The following is an 18733-nucleotide window of genomic DNA, read 5'->3' as shown; positions in this document are numbered from 1 at the left end:
TTCACATCTGTAAAATGGGTATAATAATCCTGAAGAAGACTTTTGGGTTTAAGTACTGTTACTTCTGCCTACAAGTGCTTTTTCTACATCAGGGTCTGTTTCCCTTACAGCTCAGCTCTAAATCCTGTGGCTGCTGGTTGGTTCTCCGGCTGCTCTTCGCCCACCCTGTTGCCCCGAACCCCTCCAGGCCGGCCCTGACTATGGGGACAGGGAAACCGCGGCAGACAGCGCCACCTTGAGTGGAGCGCCCCCGCCCCCAGCTTTCGCAGGGAGCCCGCTGCTTCTTTCTTTTCTATTCCCGGGCCATTTCTGGGCAACGCTGCTGTGCTCACTTGGGCTCAAGTTAATTTCTCGGAGAGCTTCGGAGACGCGTGGGAAGGTCCCGGGCGCGTGGGTAGTTCTCCCTACGATCCCGCCTGGGGCTCGGCCTAAAGCCGGCTTCTCCAATGGCAAATGTGTGTAGCTAGAGGCGAGCGCGGGGCTTTCAGCAAAAGCAGTCGGGTGTTTGCAGACCGGGGCGAGCCCTTGTGAAAACAGATAAAAGAAAACATTTATTAACGTGTCATTAGGAGAGGAGCGCCGGCCGGGGCTGTCGCACGCCCCAAGGAACACTTGGCTCCTTCCAGCTCTGAGGGAGGAGGACAAGGAAGCAGAAAGGAGGCGAGGGTTCTCTGCGTTTCCAGCCAAGCGGACCTGATCGATGGCCCTCCGACTTTATTACGATATTTGATTTATTAGAAATGCCCCCTCGTCTGTGTGGCTGGCGCGCGCGTACACACACACACACACACACACACACACACGCACACACACACACGCGGCTCTGGCTCGCGTCCCTCCCTCGTTTCCAGCTCCTGGGCGAATCCCACATCTGTTTCAACTCTCCGCCGAGGGCGAGCGGGAGCGAGTGTGTGTCGGGTGAGTGTGCGTCTGTGTCCCAGCGAGGGTGCGCGCTCGGCGGCGGGAGCGCGGCCAGCCGGGTCCGGAGGCAGCGGAGGCCGGGAGCCGCCGGGACCCCCGCTCCGCGCCCTCTGCCCGGTCCGGAGCCGGACTTCGCGGCAAGGGCCGCGCGCCGGGGGCAGCAGGGCCGGGCCGGTGGGCCGTGCGTCCCGAGCTAGAGGTAAAGCGCTCGCTCCCCAGGGGCGTGGGGAGGCCGCCGCGTGTCCCCGGGCCCCGCCGCTCCCGCTCCGGCCTGGCGCCCCCGCCCCGGCGCGCGCCCGCTCCCCGCGCCGCGGCCGGCAGGCGGGGGCCCGGCCGAGCAGTGCCAAGGGCTGGCTCGGGCGGCGCGATCGGCCGGGCCGGGGCGATCGGAGCGGCCGGGCGGGGCGCGGAGACGGACTTTGGCGAGGGCGGTGCGCCGGGCGGGGGCCGGGGCGGGGGCCGGGGCGGGGAGAGGCGGAGGAGGAGCGCGGCACTCGCCGGGGATGCAGCAGCGGCGGCGGCGGCGGCAGCAGCGGCGCGGAGTCCCCAGCGCCCCGCGGCCCGGCCGGGCTGCAGCAGAAGCGGAGCGCCCCGCGCCGGGTGAGGCAGCCGGGGCCGAGCGCGCCGGTGAGTGAGCGGGGCGCGGGGTAGGGCGGCCGGGGTGCGGGCGGCGCGGGCTCCTGCAGCCCGAGCCTCACCCCGGCGAGCATGGCCGCGAGCGCCGCCCAGGTGAGCCGCGCCGGTCCGGACCGCCCTGCTCCGGCCCCGGCGCAGCGCGGAGGTGGGACCCGGCGGGCGGGCGGGAGGCTCCGGCGCCGGCGGGCCGCAGGGGGGTGACCTGGTTGACCCCGCCGGCGGGCTGGGTGTGCAGGCCAGGATTTCCCGCCGCGCCCCTGACCAGTGGGCGAGCCACACCGAGCCCTGGTGCCCGGGGAAAGCGCGCCTGGGCCCACCGGCCGCTGGGGCATGGCCTTGTTGACCTCTCTGGGTTTAGACCCAAAGGAAGCTAGTCCACGTGGGGCTTGTCCGGGCAGGACCCGAAAAAGCGGTGGACGGGATCTTCAGAGTGACTCGCAGATACCGAAAGGACAAACAAGATTGAAAAGGCAAACTTCCTCCCGGGCCAGGTCAGAACCCGTTTCCACGCCCTGCAGAGAGATGCGCCCCTCCCGGGGCTCCTGGGGTTTCAAAAGTCTAGCGGTGAAACTGCGGCGATTTCTAGGAGTGCATTTTTTTAAAAAAATATTCCGTATAGTAGTTCATTCATTCTTTCTACCAACGTTTATGGAGCATCCCTCGTGCCAGGCACTGTGTTCCGCCCAGGGAAAGGGGGACGAACAGGACTAGCCGAGCACTAGACGCTCCCCATCTCTTGAGCGCTGCTGGGGAGATGCGGACTGGGTGTGGGGGACACCCCCAAGCCTGGCTTGGCACAGCGTCCTCCCTGCTAGACGCTGAGGTCCCGCCCCCTGCACACAGTAGGGCCAGCTGCACAGCCTTCTTTGCCACAGCCCTCCTCCTCCTCTCCCCGCTTCTTAAAAGTTCTGGGTCGCCCAGCCCCCTTGCTGGACAGCCTTTCCTGCAGCTTGTTTTAATCACTTTTTGAGTTAAAAGTCAATATTTAATTAACCAAGTAATTACATTCAGCTTACGTTTGAATCTGGGTATTTGTTCATCTGTGCTTGTTGGGACCCATCCTCTCACCCCTCCATCTGTCCCCTGCCCCTTTCCCACATTGTCCCCCCGGGCAGCTCTGGAGCCAAGTCTCTGGGGGTGACAGGGAGCAGTCGAGCCCGGCTTTTCCTGGAGGACACCCCCAGATTTGTCCTGCCCCAACTGTTCCTGCAGTTAGCAGTGAAGGGGTTTCTCCCCGTGACTCCACCTCCCCACACCCAAGGAGAGGGTTAATTAAAGCCATCCATTAAAGACAGAAAGGGGGAGGGCACTGAAGACCCCTCCCCGGAGCCTGGTCCCCTTGTGGAGGAGGAAAGCTCAGGGCAGCCTGCCCCCCCATACTTAGAGCTGGAAGGGGCAGCTGGGGGCGGTGCATCTGGGCTGAGGGCTGTGGGCGTCTGCATGGGAGGGCACCACTTCCTCGGGCAGTGTGTGTACAGAAAGGCACAGTGCTGGCATCTCTGCCATGGCTGAGGGTCAGTGTGGCTTTGGGCTTTGTGTATACTTCTTGGGTTTTTTATTTGAATTTATGGCTTTTTCTGAAACCCCTAATAACATGTTAAGTTCTCAGACTTAAGGGTTGACTGATGATTTGATTGAAAAAACCTGGGCTTGGGGAGGCCCCGCTCTGTGGCCCTGTATCCCTGTATATGCACTGTTTGTGCCCCCAGCCATCGGCTGCCACCCCAAAGGCCCAGTTCGCACCAGCCCTTTGAAGCCCGCTGATGACTTGGGGATGATGTTTCCTCCCCTGGCTTTGGCGGACTCCTCTGCCTGGGCCTGCCTCACGGGGGCAGCCTCTAGTCTCCTGGGTCAGTGCGGGGCCATCACCCACTCATCAAGTGTTGGTCTGTTCTTCGACGTTGCCCCCTCCCCCACCAGAAGCCCTGTCCTGCAGAAGGCCATCCGCGTCTCTGACCAGCTGGAGTTAGAGAAGAGGTGTAGCGCTGACTCGGTAGATGACGCTGGGCCAGCGTTGCCTGGCCAGGCTCGCTGGAAGCCCTTCTGTCATGTGACTAGTTTAATCCACACAGACCCCCGAGGGCAGGTCCTGTGAAGCGGTCTTGTTAAAGGTGAGGAACTGAGGCACAGAGTGTGACTTGCTGACAGGGGTCAGTGGTAGCGCCCTGAGGCTCCAGATTCCACTCAGAACCGCTGGGCCCTCCTCCTCCTCTATGACCTTGGCCTTTTTATCCAACTGGGAAAAAAAAAATACATGCTCAGTGCAGAAGATGGTGAGTCAAACTATTATTTCCCTCTCCAAAAGCCTCCACCGTCTAGGGAGTCTCAAGTTTGTATTGGGGTGTTTTGGGGTTTGGGTTTTTGAGTGCGGGGGCTTTTTGCCCTGAGGGAAGCAAAGCAGTTGCTTGTTGCTTTTTCCTTCTGCTGGGCGTGTGTGCACATCCTCCCTGTGACCAAAACACAAAGTGAAGGAGCAAACAGCTATGGGAAAAGCCACAGAACCTGAGATAATGACTTCAGGCATTTAAAGCACAGTGGCAAGAGGGTGGAAGTTGTCCTGGAGGCGAGACCCTCCTGTGGCTGGCAACCGAGTCCAGGTGGCTGGGTTCAGCCTGCGCCTGTGTGGACTGGAAGGTGAGGGGGCCTCCCTGGGGTCTGCCTCTGAAGGCTGCCTTGTCACACGCCCTGGTAGGGATTCTGCAGATGCCCCTGCTCCAGCCAGACCCAAGGCTCTATCTAATTGGGAGATCATTAAGATCATTATAATTAATTGGCATCCTGATAAATGGCATGATTGCCTAATTGGGGTGGTTGCTAGGGAACTAGGCCTCACTTGGAGCCTAGAGGGGAAGAGGCGCTGGGCTGGCCATGGTTGGGCGTTAGGGTTACAGACCCAGCGGTTCGTGGGCAGGAAGCCAGGGCCCGCTGCCTCTGCTGGTGTTTACTGAGCAGCTGCTGTGTGCGGGTTGTAAGTGGAATTGAAGGGATATTTTCCTAGAAGGACTAAAATAATTAGGATCTTTTCTCTTGGAAGCAACAAAAAAGGAAATGAACAGCAACAAAAAACCCTCAAACCAGCTTCAAAAGAAGCAGACTTATGGGTTTTCATATCCCCAAAATCTAAGGTAACTCTGGCCCTGGGCACAGCTGAACTCAGGGCTCAGTTCGTCTGAGAACTGCTCCTCTCCGTCTCTGCACTGACTTCCACGCTTCTGCAGCTCCGAGGGCGGCAGCTCTGGCAGCCGTGGGCATGGTGGTTAGGACAGCCGGTCCGTCTGGCCACCTGCCCAGCAGTGAGGTGGGGGCGTGTGACCAAGCCTCTCTGTGCTTCAGCGTTCTCCTCCGACAAGTGCGCTGATCCTAGCACCGGCCCCTGGTGTGTGCTGGAGGATGAAATGAGGTCATCAATGTCGAGTGCTAAGCACGGCGTCTGACAGGTGCACGCGGCTGCTGTCACAATGAGGGCAAGGCCATGGCAGGGGTGCTGCCCTCCCATGCCCTCTGGTCGAGCCCAAAAGGGGAGAATAAAGCTCTTTTCAGGTAACGCCCCCCTGAACCCCCAGGTTCCCTCCTCTTGTGCTGTTGACCTGGGCTCCTGCAAACCAGTGCCTGACCAAGGAAACGAGTGACAGGCATGTGGCTCAGGCTAGACTCAGGCTCCACCCTGGACTGGGAAGCCCGCTGCTGGGCCCCCAAACCTGGAAGAACACAAGCTAAGGGTCCTCAGTGAAAGGGAAGCCTGGTTTGGGGGGAAGCGAGTAGCCACACTAACAATGGGAGCGGCCGTGGTCAAGGGCACCATCTCCACCCCTGGCCCAGGAGAGGACCCTGGGAGTGCCACCCCCTCTCCTCTGAGGATCCACAGGCATCAGAGGCCTGACTTAACTGCTTATGCCCCTGAGGGATGCAGCCTGGCCTTGACCCTGGGCGTTCTGGGGACCAGGTTTGCCCAGCCTCCCACCAAGGAAAGCATCTTGAAGTGTTTGTTTAAAAAATGCAAAATCCAGCCCTCGGCCAGTGCCTCTGAGTGGAACTCCCAGGGCGGCTGAGCACACCACCTGCACACTCCGCAGCAGAAGGTCTGGGAAGGGGCCTTGGAACCAGGCTGTTGCCTTTCTGCAGCAGAAAGCCGGCCGCTGCTCCGAGCGGGGGCACATGGGGGCCTTCACTGGGCATCCTTCATCTTGAACTTGACAACAGCCCAAGAGGGCATTCCAGTTACTCATGTGCTGGGCCCTAGGTTAGGCCTTGGGATTGACAAGAGGGCAAGAAGCAGGTAGGTCATGAGAACACAAGCCCACGGGTGAGATTGCCTCAGTGGTTCTCCACCGTGGAAACCCGGGGTGTTACACTAGGAGGCATGTAGGCATGGTGGCTGGGGGCAGCTTTAGGCAGGTGGCCTCTCTGACGAAGGTGACCTTTGAGCTGTGCCCTAAAGTTTATGAAGGACTGACCTTGGGAAAATTTGGGGAAAGAGCTCTCCAGGTAGAGAGTACAGCCAGTGCAAAGGCCCAAAGGTAGAGAGAAGGGGTCCATCTGGTCACGGGTTCAAGACTCAAGTAGAAGTTCATGGGGTTCTGGGTGGGGAGTGTGCAGGAAGGGAGAGGTCAGAGGTGAGATGATTGGAGTTTATTTTAAATGAAAGAAAACCATTGGAGACTTGAAGTCGAGGTGACAAGGTAGGGCTTTTAAAAAGATCTTGGTGGCTACTGCAAGGCGGACGCTTCGTAAGCGGAAGGTGGGGCCCAGGCCAGGTGTGTTAACAGTCCACTGGGAACCGCCCGTGGCCTGGGTGGTGGTATCAGTGAGACCCTGTGAGCTGGGGGGACTGGAGCAGGTTCTGGTGGGCTAGGTGTTCTTAGGCAGGGCCGTTTCGCCCCATAGGGCACACAGAGCCAAGTCTGGAGCGGGGGTGCTACTGTTCCCCGGTGGATGAAGCCCGCTGTGACACCTGCAGTGTGCAGGACCGTCCCACTACAAAGAATGGTCAGCCCCCAGCACATCCCATCGTGCCCAGGACTCCGATGACTGGCAGCCTGGTGTGCCCCGACTCCTACGTGGGGAAGCCGGAAGGGGCTGGGGAGGGATGCAGGCAGACCTGAGCCAGGGAACTCTGGGCTCCGACCTTCCACTCCTGCCTCGGAAAGCTCAGTGGGTGGTGGATCCGAGCTGCAGTCTGCTGAGGTGGCGGGTGACCTGGATTTGGGGATCTTTGCATATTCGTGTTATTTTAAGCCCAGCCTGGACACCAGGTCCAGGGAGAAGGCATTGTATTCCCAGTGTGGCTTTCTCCCCCCTACCCCGGGGCCTGTCGGGCATCCATCTGATGAGTATTTTTAGCATGTCCCACCGCTCACCTCTGACGTTGGAGAAGCTACTGAAGGCTCAGGCTGAGCCTCCCCTTGTCCATGGCCTCGCTGCTCAGTGATTAGCAGAGAGAACTGAGTAGTGGGCACTTGGCGTGGGTCCTTGGGAAATTACCTCGGGTGGTGTGGGCAGCTGTGGCCGCGGCTGCTCCTCCGGCCTAGACCAGGGCTTCAGGGAACTCTCTCCAGCCAGAATGTTTTGACTCTTGGTCTCTCAATACAAACGCACGCTGCCTGGGGTGCTGGCCGCTGACCTGCAGCTCCATCTTGTGAGGGGCCTCCACTCTGCGGCACGCACCTGGCCCCCTGGAGACTGAGAGGAATTCCACCCCAGACTCGGAGTTCTTATGAGCAGGTCTTGTGGGGGCGGGGGCAGGGCCACCCCTGGGACCACGAGCAGAAACCGAGGTGTGTTTGGCCAGGTGCGTGCCAGATGTGTTTGAGGAGAATGCCGTCGACAGCTTTTCCTATTGGCTTGTGGTCCAGACCCTGGGGGAGTTGCCCCACCTCGGTAGCCACAGAGGCTGAGCTTCACACACACCGCCAGCCTGTGGGAGTCCCAGAGACACGTGTGCTGGGTTCACGTGCGATTGTGCACAACTGCAGTCAAAGATGCTGTCCGCAGACCCAGCAGAGCACAGCAGCGCCTACCAGGGCTCTTACTGACTGGGAGTCCTCGTCCTTTGCACGTGGGTCTAGGTGCATTCACTTGAAGTAATAGAGTTACTGGCTCAGTGTGGCTTAGGCAGTGGAAATGTTTATTTCTTGCATAACAGAAGAAAGGGAGGCCAGGCCTTGGTTGTCAGTACATCCGTGTCATCCAGAGCCCAGACTCCTAGCCTCTCTCCCTCTGTTCCCTTCTGTCTTCGACCTTGTTGTCTCATGGGGTCAGTGTGGCTGCCACAATCCCAGACATCACATCCCCCCTCCCCCGCAAAGTAGGAACATGGAGGAGGCCGCCTGGCTGCCTCCCTTTTGCTCAGAGAAGAAAATCCTCCTGGGAGCGCCCACTGTCCAGCACACTTGGCTTTATGTCTCCTGGGCCCGGGGTTGGGCTCTGTGCTCTCCTCCAAACCAGACCTGGAGAAGGGAAGACAAGATGGTGCTGCTTGATAGCCCAGGGTTTCCCAGGTCGGCAAACCAAACGCGGTGTTCTTCCAGCAACTTCCCCAGGCTGATCTGGAGCAAATTCACAGGTAGCGTGAGCCGTCTCCATAGTCTCGTCAGAGGTGCCCGACCGTAACTAAGAGCAAAGTGGTGCTGAGACGCGTGAGTGTAAGAGCCCAGCTCCGTGCTAGCGGACCTGCCCAGCTGGGGAGGATTGCGTCGCCTGACAGCTGCCAATCGGCTGGACGCCGGTGGGTGGTCTGGGCAGGATGGCTGCGAACGGGTTCTCTAAAACAGGAGTTTACCAACGTCGCCAGGTGCATCCCAGTCGTGTGACAACCACAGAGTCCTCACAGATTCCAAGACACCCCCTTGGGGTTGCCAGGCGGGCAGGATCCGCCCCCCGAGCAAAGCAGGGGGCCCTTGAAGCAGGGGACACAGGCAGAGGGACCGTGGGGAGGTGGCCGCAGGCTCCGCCTCACTTGCCCCCTCTTCTCCCGCTCGTCACCCTCCTGGTGGTCATTGCCTAGAACACCCCTGTCCAGGACATCCCCGGCCTCTCTGGGGTCGGGTCGTGAGTTCTTGGGTTAATCTAGGTGCCAGCAGCTTCCCCGGGAGGAGCTGGAGAAGACCCAGAGGACGGGCCGGGAGCCAGCGTCCTGGCCATCCGCCTGTCCTGAGCGCTCAGCGCGTGGGCTCCAGGACCAGAGCCCCTGGGTTCAAGGCCAAGCCCAGCCCGCCAGGAGCTGTGTGGAGCTGCACAAGTCACTGAACCCCTCTGAGCCTGCAGTGCCCCCTTCCGTGAGCTGGGGACAGCCTGGCAGCTTCCTGTGGAGTTGGGGACCCTGGAACAATGCCTGTCACGTTGAAGTGGCTTCTCAACTTGCCGTCAGTTATTATCAATTCGTAGGTCCTCTCTGAGCTTTCTGAAGTGCTTTGGCCCTTGGCCAGAGCCCTTGGTCTCTTGGTCACTCTGCCTATAAGGACAGCCATTGGTGTCCCTGTGACAGATAAGGAAAGGCCAGCTCACAGAGGTGGCAGCAAGTCGGAGGGGACTGGGCCTGGGGCTGGGTTCTGCAGCTTCTGAGCCGGTGGGCTCTGGCCTCCCTGCGCCTACAGCCTTCCCCTATTTTAGGCCAACTCAGAAGAGAAGCCAACCCCCGGGCCTGACTTCAGCCCAGGTGGGCTCCCCCGTGGGAAGGTGCTCGGGAGGGGCGCAGGAGCCCCACACCGGCTCCAGAGGAACTCTCGAAAGCCCCACGCCCGGGCCGCACCCAGGCCGACTGAACCAGGGCCCCCGGCGTCGGAGCCAGGCCCAGACAGCCGCCCGCGTCACTCCACCATCCCAGGCAGAAGAGGAGGTGCGGGGAGGGGCGACTCCTGCAGGGCATTTCCCCCAGTCCCAGAGGGGCTCTCGGGTCGCAGTCCCAAAACGCTGCCTCTGGGCCTGTTGCATCCGATAAAGTCCAGACGCCTGGCCACAGGCCGCTGCCCGCGCCGGCTGCCTCCGCCCCACCTCGCTGCACAGCCCTCCAGCCTCCCTGCTCCCGTCACACCAGCCTCCTCTGGTCCTTGGAGGCAGCAAAGTTCACCCCAGCCTCAGGGCCCTTGCACCTGCTCTTCCTGTGCCTGCACTGTGCCCACCCACAGTCCCCAAGCTCCTCTTGGTCCTCCCACGTCCCCTCCTTAGAATGCCAGGATAGCGCCTGTTTAGGCTCAGGATACTTGTCACTCAGGCATTGTCCCCATTGTTGATTGGTCCTTTGTCCTCTCCCTTTATGGGGACTGTCCGTGTTGTTCATTGCTAATCCCCAGCACGGGGACCAGGCCTGGCGGCCATGGGTGCCCAGGAATCTTTTGGGAATGAAGGAGAGCAGGAGCCTGGTGACCCCGGCAGGTCCCAGCCAGCGCCTGGGCGGCCTCGTGGCAGGTGACAGCTCCAGGCGAGGGGTCCAAAACCTATCGCCATTTCTAAGAGCCGAGATGGGGGCGGGGCCCACACTCACCACGTCCCCAGCCCCGGCTGCTCCAAGGGGAGTGACTGAGCCACTTAGGCCGCGGCAGGGACTGCAGACCCTGCGGGAGGACGCTGGCTCACAGGCCCGGGGGCGCCGGCTCCTCCTGCAGACCCACCCAGGGCCTTTCCAGGCCGGCCTCTCCCGCCTCCTCCCTGACCCCCTCCTAAAAGCTCACGGGCCAAGCAGAGAGGGTTGTGGTGCCCGTGGGCGCTGAGTGCCTGCTCGTGTGGGCGCTGAGCAGCCCAGCGACACGGGTGCCCCGCCCCCATTTTACAGATGGGGAAACTGAGGCACGCGCACTCCCAGCATCCTGCCAGAACAGGTCCGCGCAGGCCGGCTAACCAGGGGCTGTGTTTGACTTGCAGACATTTTTTTCCTTTTTTTAATTCTAACCTGTGCACTATTTTGAATCTTTTAGGAAATTAGTTGTCAGATTTTTACCAATTACAAGATTTCGCGTCTTAACGGTCAGGAGCTGGGGCTCCTCCTGAGCAGTAGGGGTCAGGACCCGTCTGGCCGTGGCCAGGTTTGCCCTGGGCAGCAGCGCTGCTGCCTGAGCCGGGCTCACGCTCTCCGGCGGTGTCGTGGCGCCTGCCCAGCTGCCGATGTCCCTGTGCTTGCTCCTCTCAAAGCAGTCACCTGGGGTCGGGGGTGGTGGCTTTCCTACACGGGCCACTTTACCCATTGGGTCCCTGCCCGGCCCACACGGCATTCAAGTTTGTCTCCTGCGGTGACACATTCACACCGAAGGCCACACTGTGGGGACAGTGCCTGGCCAGCTTGTTGGTAATGATGGTGAAGCTGGTGGCTGCTGAGTACTTGTCACCAGGCACCTGCCCACACAGGAAGCCAGGAGCTGAGGCCCCTGACCAGGAGCATGTCAGGGAGGGCTGGAGGGAGGGGCCCCTCCTGGTCCTCAGCGTGCTGGGGTTGGCCCTGATCCTTCTGCTTCCTGCCGTACCAGCCGGAAGGTCCCTGCTGGCTCTGCTCAGGTGGCTGGCAGCTTAGCGGGTCACCAGACAGGAGCCCACTTGGGGTCATTGGCCCCTCGCGGGGCCGCCTGGGGTTCCTCCCCACGTGTGGCTACGGGGAGCCTGGCTTCAAGGAACTCAGAGGCTAGAGCTGTCAGGCCTTAAGTCCCAAAGTGGCACCACTTCCGCCACCGTCCCTGGGTCAAGCCAGCCACAGGGCCACGGCTGCATGGGGGGAGACTGCTGGCGGCATAGATTCCGGACCGTGGGGCTCTTTGGGGTCCGCTAGGGTAACAGTGCCCCGCAGGCCAGGAGGGGCGTGGCTGGCCCTCCCCCCCACGCTGAAGCAGGGCTTCCCGGAGGACCGGGGAGACTCGGGGCTTGGGAAAGGACTGGACAGGAACTGGAGACATTCCAGAGGCCCCCGGGCTGGTTCCAGTGGGGACAAGGCCCCCTGCTGCTTCTCTTTGCTCTGGGCCTCTCACTCGAGAGGCCAGGGCATGGCAAGTCCGATAGACCCGCCTGGATCACATGGTCACCCTTGGCCGTCTGGCAGGGGACCATGTACTGAACAGAGAAAGGAAGTTGGCCCCATGCATTTCTGCATGGCCCCTGCATCGGCAAAGCAGAGAAGCAGTGGACATGTTGAAGTGGACAGACGTCTCGGAGACGGGCCCGGCAGGTGCCCACGTCCAGGTGGCAGCTTTCTCAGTCAGGGTCCCTGCAGTTCGGGGATCTGGGGCCCCTTTCCCTTTATGGGCGACCCCATCTCCCGATGGAACCGCAGAGTCCTCATCTGGAAAACGGGGCTGGTTGCTGCTGGCTCCTGCAGGGGCCCGGCCCTGACCAGCACGGTGCCACACCATGTTCCCGCCTCCAGGCCACCCTGCCGTGGGCGCTGGCTGCCACTCGCCGCCCCTCCCTCTGGAATAACTGGTGTCGGGCCGTTTCCAGGGCCAGCTAAGGAGCGGTGCGTCTGCTCAGAGCAGGCCCGTGGGCAAGGGCCGCCCGTCACGTCGGCTGGAAAGGCTGGAGGGGACTGGATGGTCACCGCCGCTGGTCGGGATACCCTCTTAGTCCTCGTGTGTTCTTCCTGAAGAAGATGGCGGTCTCTGGACGCGCACGTGTGTTCCGTGGGGAGCACAGGGGCCAGGAGAGTGTGAAGCGGGCGAGGCGGGGCTCGGAGGGGGCAGGCCTGAGTCCCACGATTCCGCGTGGATACTGACTCCGAGCCACTTCATTGCTTTGGCCAGAGACCTTTTGCAGAAGTGGCTTCGTAACTCACTGCCAGGGAGCTCTTGTCCTCAGACGAGATGAAGAAACAAAGAACCCAGGTGGGAATGCCTGGGTCTGGTCCCCACTTCCCCTAAACAGCCGGGGAGGACGGAGGGCGTGGGCAGGCCCCGAGTCTTGGGCCTGGGTAGAGCCAGCCCCCACCCGTGCCGGCCACCCCCTTGCTCCAGCTTCCGCCATGCCTGTCTTCATTCTGCTCGTTCCCACCGCAGGGCCTTTGCATGCGCTTTTTCTTTGCTTAGAAAACATTTTCCATAACCAGCTTCTCACCCACCTTCTGGTCTCAACTCCAGTGTTTCTTCCTCTCCCCCAAATTGCTCTGTGCTGCCACTGACCACGTCAAAGCTCACGGGACAGTCCACCTCTCCTCTTTGTCGTCTGCCTTCTCCACCAGAATGCCAGTACCTGAGGACAGAGGCCTGCCTCAGTCCCTGCCTGAATCACACAACCCGGCACACAGACGGGCTCAGAAACGATGAGACGGCTTTGAAGGTCTGCAGATAGCTCCCCCCAGATTCCGGGGGACTTTGTTCCCCCAGAGTTTAAAATGGATTCCATGTTTTCACTTTGGAGACAGGGACTCCCGTGTGGCCCAGGCCTCGCCCTCCGTCCTACCCTAAGTCCAGACCTCTGCTCTCCCCGAGCCTCCTACCTGACCCGGGGGGATGTGAGTTCGTGTTCTCGCTCTACCCAAAGGCCACTGCAGGCAGGCATCTCTTTCTGAAGGTGACCGGGCCTCAGGCCACCTCAGGTCCCCACCCCCAGCCCCAGTGTGGTGGGGGTGTGGCTGCCAGAGGTGGGACAGTCTTCCTGGTTTCTGGTCGGACACCCAGGGGAGCCTGTGAGGCCAGCGCAGAGCCTGGACATGCGAGCATGTGGCCACAGTGGCTTTGAGGTCCGTTTCACCTTCCACCCAGCGGTTCTCTGCTGAGGGCTCTCCTGCCCCCAGGGGACATCCCAGGATGTCTAGAGATGGTTTTGATGGTCATTCCTGGGGAGGGGGCGCTCAGCATCTCTCGGGCAGAGGCCAGGGATGTGCTGCCCATGCAGAGCGCAAGCCACCTGGGACGTCACGGCGCTGCAGCGGGGAGGCCCCGCAGAGGCCAGGACCTGGCGCGGGACAGGGTGCCAGCCGCCCGCGTGGCCAGGCTTCCCGGGAGTGCCGTGGACGCTGCCGGCCTGGTCCTGGGCCAGGCAGAGGCGCGCGCGAGGCCTCGGCGCATCCTGGCGTGGGCGCCCCGCCCGGCACCCGGGTCCGGTCTCCAGAGGTGCCTCACCACCGCCCGCCAGCAGCCCGCGCGCCCCGGAGAACAGCTCCGTGGTGCTAGAAGAGCGCCCGGGGCAGCGGCCCCGCCCAACTCCTGGGCAGCGTCCATGTGGCCAGTGGCCCTGAGCGGGTGGCCCCGGGGGAGCAGTTCCCACGTGGCATCGTCCTTCTGTTTGGTCCTTCCTTCCCTCCCCCTGGAAGACGAGGCGGGCATTTGAAATGAGAAAGGAGAAGAAATGAATGCTTTTAAAAATCCCGGCTCAGAAAGGTATTTCCAGCTCTCCCCAGTATAACCAGGAAAATAGGTCCCCAGGGAGGAGAGGCCACCATGGCCTCTGCCTCAGGGCCAGCCCTGCCCGGCCAGCCGTTCAGTCCTCCTCAGGCCCGGGACCCCAGCATGGTGGCTTTGCCCCTAGGGGTACTAAGAGGAGGGCAGCTGGGGTCGGCACAGCAGCCCGCAGCTCCCTGAGGCTCTGGGGGTCTTCCGAGCGCATGGCACCAGCTCTGCCCCAGCAGGCCAGGCAGGGTCCCCGGGGTCCCTCGCTTCCAGAAGGCCGGATGTGCGAGGTCCGGCCATGGACTCTTGCCCCTGCCTGGCGATGGCCCCAGATCCCTGTCTGCCGGTCTCTAGGGCGACCTCTCTGCTCCTCTGTGGAAAGATGGAGTCTGTGTCCTCCCTGGAATCTGGCCGGGCTGAGGCCTCACCCAGGAGGCTGTGTGGGAGGACCTCTGGGTCAGTGGAGGGGCAGCAGCCTCACCTGCATGGCTGGAGCCTCAGGGGCTAGGAAACCAGTCTCGGCCCTGAGGCCACCAGGATCCACACGCAGGCTCCCGGCCTCCATCAGTGGCCAGCCTGTGCCCACCACAGCCACCAGATGACCCCAGAGACCCGGACACTTCCCAGCTGTGGCCCCAGACCTTGTCAGGCAGAGCCCTCCATTCCTGCTGGGTCCTGTTCAGGTTTGATCACGGGTCTCTGAGCATAAAGGAAGGTTTTATTCGCATCTCAGGGTAAATGGTTATGCAGGAGTAGTAACTGGTGCATTTGGCAAGTGCTCTCTGCCGTCCAGCCCTCTCCATCCCTGGCCTCCGTCACTGCTTCCAGCCCAGTCCCAGGCCCATGTCACCTCTCAGCTGGACTATGGCAAGCATCTCACTGCCCCCCTGCGTCCCCTCATGCCCTGCAGTCTGTTTTCAGGCAGAAGAATCTGTTAAAACCCACCCCTGGTCACATCACCCTGGACAAGAACCTTCCAGGGCTCCCTCATCCCACCCATCAGCCCACTTGCCCATTATGTGCCTCAGACACATGGATGGGTGCCTACCCCAGGGCCCTTGCACTTGCTGGTCCCCTAAGTGTCCACAAAGCATGTTCCCTCTGAGCTCTGGCTAAATGTCACTGATTTAAGTAGTGACCACCTATTTAAGGTCACACACCAGTTCTTCTAACCGCCCCTCCTGGCTTGATCTAAGGGCTCGTTGCCTCCTACGCCATCACTTTACTTTGGTGTCTGAGCCATGAAGGATTTTCCTGGTCCAGCTCTCAGGGTAGGGTCTGGTGTCTAGTAGGTGCTCAGGAAATAGTTGCTAACTGGAAGAATTAGTAAGCCTGTGCCAGAGGCTGGGCTCAGGCGTAAATAAGAAAGCGAAAGCCCCTGCCGGGTAGAGCTTCCAGGGAGAGACGGCCCCTGCGGAATAAAAACCGACTGGAAGCCAGAGTGAAGGGGTCACAGTGCTTAGCATCAGTAGAAGAGACCTGGGTTGCGGGGAAAGGACCAACAGAGACCCGGCAGGAAGGCCACCTGCCCGCCAGACTCCACCTCCTCAATCTTCACAGCCAAGCCCGGGAGCGGTCAGGTTAGGAAACTGAGGACCAAGTCTCAGTCAGTGTGCCGACTCCCTGCAGGCTCATCTGGTCACCAGGGACGGAAGAACAACTCAGAATGACCTCAGGAACAAAGGGGCCCAAAAGTGAAGAAGTTAACCCAAAAAGAAAGAAAAGAGTTCACACTCCTGAAGGAGAAAGGAATTTATTGAACCAGAATTAGGCCAGGGGTGAACTTCCTCCTTCAGGCACAGCTGGATCCAGGCCTCAGACGTCCTCCAGACCCACGTGAGCTCCCCTTCACAGTACCGCCCTCTTCTGCGTCAGCTTCCCTCTCCACTCTGCAGGCCAGATGGTGCCGGGCCTCCCCCTTCTCACACCGGAATGATATGAAACTAGTGGATCAGTTAGGAAAACTGGTGCGTCTTCCTGGGCAGTCAGGCCAGAGCGCCTCGGTTGCTCTGATTGGCTCAGGTCTGATCACGTGGCCTAGCCTTGGACCTCAAGAACTGGGTTCTTTTGATTTAAAGCAATGGACCAGGGATGGGGAGCAGAGGATCCCCAGTGAACACTGGGAGCTGTTATAGAAAGTAGGATGAGCGGATGCTGGGTGGCCTAAACCCAGCAGGTAACTAACCAGCATGCATTGGGCGCTTGTTGCATACCAACTTGTTTGAAGGCGTCTGCAGTAGTGAGCCATTTGTCCTCATCCCTGTATCAGGTGAGTGCTGTTAGGGCCCCGCTGTGCCCAGGGGTTCCTGAGGCCATAGAAGTTAAGTTGCTGCCGGACGTCCATAAGCAGTGGGCCCAAAGCGGGGTGCTCTGGCTGGGGCTGCCCCCACCCACTTGGTGCTCCTCGGCGCGTCCCGGGTGAGCTGTGGCTCGCCTGCGCTTTCGCTGCTCTGGTGGTTTTTTACTGATCCTGACAGCCTTCCGGGCAGGGAGCAGATGCTCAGGTATCTGAGCGTGAGCTCCAGGCCTTTCCACCATCTGCTTGCTGGACGCGCGGAGCATTTTGATGCGCAGGTTCCAGAATCTGTTTACAAACTCGCTGTCGCTGACCAACCTGCCCCGCCTAGCGGTTCTCCTGGGCCTGCCAGCCTTTGCAGGCCCGTGTCCCGCCCTTCGCGCCTCCACTGGAGACTCCGCATTTGATTCGTGGACTCTACGTCCGCTCCGCGAGCACAGGGCTTCGCTTTCCCTGCCTGGCTCCGGAAGCCCTCGGGACTTTCTTGTTGCACCGTTGCAGCCTGAGTCTGGAGCCTGCTCTGCAGCCTGGTCTTGAAACTCTGATTTCCTTCTCGGATCCTGAGCCCTCATCCTGAAACCTTATCCTTCTCCCCCCGCCTCCAAGGGACCCTTTTCTCGTCCCCTGTCCTGCTGTGGGAGTGGCTTGGTCCTCTGCCTCCAGCTGGATTTCCAAGCGCAGGCGGAGAGCCCCCCAGGCCCTGGACCTAGGCGGGTGGAGGGGAGGGACTGTCCCAGTAGGCCACAGGAGTGCCTGTCCTTTCTTTGCCGACCCCAGCGAGGACAGAGCCTGGAAAGCTGCGGCCAGGACGGGGACGCCCCTGCAGGTGTGTGTGGTCATCCCCGTTGGACGGCCCCTCCACCTGCAGTTTGCCAGCTCCCGCCCCTGGGGACGCACCCTGTCCTCCACCCTCCATTGCAGGATCTTTCCAATCCCGCGGGTGTGCAGAACTGGATCCCACTAGACTTTCCAGACTTGACTCTGAGGACTCCTCCAAGCAGCCCTCCCTGACTGCCCCTCAGTCCCCTATCGCCCCTTGGTTTCCGAGTGAGCGTTGGGCCCTGGGGCTGGAACACCCACTGCCCCAGGAGCCATTAGTCCCCAGCAGCCTGCCGCCCACCTGTCCCCACCACCTTCCGCCCCCGCTGGCCCCTCCTGGGCCGCCCAGCCAGAAAGCAGCTGGTGTGCACCATGGGGTGCCCCCAGCCCGGGACGCGGGAGGCCCGCCAGGCAGTGCTCGGCACCCAGGCTGAAGGCAAGACCTGGACAGGTTCGGACCCGCCCCTGCCCTCTGTGAACGCGGGTCGTGGGGTGATGCGCTGACGCGGGCGGCGTGGTCACTCGTCTCCCTGGCTGTTCCTTTGTGGCGCTGGCCTGGCGCCTCTGCTGTAGCTGACAGCGCTGGCCTGGACCAGCTTGGCAACGGGGCCCTTATGGGAGCCTGTAATGGGCTACAGGTCCACCTGGGTCCACCTGGCTGCCCTCAGCACTGGCGTCCGGAGCAGCCTTCCTGCCCTCTCTGGGCGGGGGTCTGCCCTCCCGCCTCCACCTTCCCCTGAGCGTCCATGCAGTTGGCAGCCATCTGCCTCCAGAGTAGCCCTGTCTCTGGGGCTCCGTCCCCATTGGCCAGACCCGGCTCCCATGCCCCATGTCTGTTCTGGGCCAGTTGCTGGAGCCACGGAGGGAGGAGGTGGCGGCTGGCTCCCTGGCGCACCCCAGGGGCTGAGAGATGGCAGGGCAGCCGGCCCCCACCTCCAGCACAATGGCGGGGTCTTGCCAGAAGGAGGAGAAAGTCCTTGGCTAAGTCTGTGGATGTGTGGGGTGACCGCTTTAGCTGTTGGGAATTTAGAAGTAAACGAAGTTGACAAAAATGCATGTTCAGGAAGGTGACATTCTGACAGGGAGACTGACAGGTGAAACAGCTGGTTGCCAGAGTTGATGAATGGGACCGGGAAATGCAGAGATTGCGCTGGAAGGAGGTGAGGAAGGGGCCTTCAAGCAATGTGGGTGAAGCTCCAGGAAAAGGGACCAGCAAGTGCAAGGGTCCTGGGGTAGGCCAGCCTCTCAAGGAACATTACAGAGGCCCTGTGGCTGGAACCAGAGAGGAAGGGATGAAGCGAGATGAGAGGTGACGGGGCAGATGGCAGAGGGACCTAGCAGCAGGGTGCCCCACTCATGTTTTTAAAGGCTCCTTCTGGCTGCTTGGTGCGAGATGAGGGTGGACCCAGTCCTATTAGGAGACCGCTGTCGCCGTCCAGGTGGGATCATCCTGCTTCTGTGCACCGTGCCCCACACATGGGAGGCCCGCGATGGAGTCAGCAAAGTAAACGAAGGAAGGAGAGGCAGGTGGGCCGGCCTCTGGCCCACCTGGAGGTCCTGGCCCGGCACCCAGGGCATCTCTGCACACCCCAGGACTCCCCTCCCGCGCGTCCCCTTCAACCAGCCGCTGGCTGTGCTCCGACCACCTGATCCTTCCCAGCTCCCCTCCGCTCCTCCCATTGGACTTGGGGGTCCGCAGAGGACACAGCACCCGGGGTCTCTCTGGGCAGCTCCTCTGCGGACAGCAGGTGGATCTGGAGGC

At 61.3% G+C, this 18733-nt stretch overlaps 1 protein-coding gene across 7 annotated transcripts in view; it reads left to right on the top strand.

Annotated features, from left to right (window-relative positions):
• Positions 1 to 702: 702 nt before the first annotated feature.
• The window catches only part of SULF2 (sulfatase 2), an 87358-nt gene continuing 69327 nt past the window's right edge, over positions 703 to 18733 (top strand). For 4 of the 7 annotated variants that reach the window (XM_079127931.1, XM_079127930.1, XM_079127926.1 and 1 more), the window contains exon 1: positions 1398 to 1548. The gene's annotated coding sequence lies outside the window, so the exon portion shown is untranslated. Of the gene's footprint in view, positions 919 to 971; positions 1121 to 1397; positions 1549 to 1858; positions 2049 to 18733 lie in introns of those variants that run through there. The other 3 variants (XM_079127927.1, XM_079127928.1, XM_079127929.1) reach the window with 3 other exon arrangements.

The sequence above is a fragment of the Sciurus vulgaris genome (assembly GCF_902686455.1).
Source record: "Sciurus vulgaris genome assembly, chromosome: 2".
NCBI lineage: Eukaryota > Metazoa > Chordata > Mammalia > Rodentia > Sciuridae > Sciurus > Sciurus vulgaris.
The sequence above is the reverse complement of the archived record's forward strand: the minus strand, read 5'-3'. Positions and strand labels throughout refer to the sequence as shown.